This window comes from Arachis hypogaea, chromosome 19 (assembly GCF_003086295.3).
Source record: "Arachis hypogaea cultivar Tifrunner chromosome 19, arahy.Tifrunner.gnm2.J5K5, whole genome shotgun sequence".
In the NCBI taxonomy this organism is placed as follows: Eukaryota; Viridiplantae; Streptophyta; class Magnoliopsida; order Fabales; family Fabaceae; genus Arachis; species Arachis hypogaea.
The window spans coordinates 99321375-99322095 of NC_092054.1; the positions used below are offsets into that span (position 1 = coordinate 99321375).

Here is a 721-nt window from a genome sequence, read left to right on the forward strand (position 1 = left end):
AGCTAGTTGGTTTTCTTTCCATCTTCTTCCTCTGTATTCACTCCTTCTTGTGCTGCTGATGAGGTGGTGACTGCTGCAACTTGGTTTCTTTCCATCTTCTTGGTAAGGTCAGCTAGTTGCTTGGTGATCATCTTGTTTTGAGCCAGCAGCGCGTCCATGTTGTTCAGCTCCATTACTCCTCGAGTATTGCCCCTTTCAGAAGCATAGAAGTAGTCATTCTTAGCTATAGTTTCGATGACATCTGTGGCTTCTTCAATAGTATTCTTCTTGTTCAGAGATCTCCCGGATGAGTTGTCTACTGCCTTCTTTGATTCATAAGAAAGACCCTCATAGAAAATGTGTAACTACACCCATTCATTGAACATGTCTGGTGGGCACCTTCTTGTCAAGTCCTTAAACCTCTCCCATGCTTCATAGAGAGTTTCACCATCTTGTTGCCTGAAGGTTTGTACCTCAGTTTTCAATCTGTTGATTCTTTGAGGAGGGTAGAATCGCGCCAAGAATTTGTTTACCACATCTTCCCAGGTTGTTAAACTCTCCTTCGGGAAGGATTTCAGCCATTTGGATGCCTTATCCTTGAGTGAGAAGGGAAATAGAAGTTGTCTATAGGTGTCAGGATGAACACCATTAGACTTCACAGTATCACATATCCTTAGGAAGGTGGTTAGATGTTGATTGGGATCTTCTTGGGCACTTCCCCCGAATACATAGTTGTTCTGAA

General features: G+C 43.0%; 1 non-coding gene across 1 annotated transcript; it reads left to right on the plus strand.

Annotated features, from left to right (window-relative positions):
• Positions 1 to 361: 361 nt before the first annotated feature.
• On the plus strand, positions 362 to 467 carry LOC112781049 (small nucleolar RNA R71). Its single transcript, XR_003191847.1, has one exon. It is a non-coding gene; the product is annotated as a small nucleolar RNA R71 (small nucleolar RNA).
• The last annotated feature ends 254 nt before the right edge of the window (positions 468 to 721 follow it).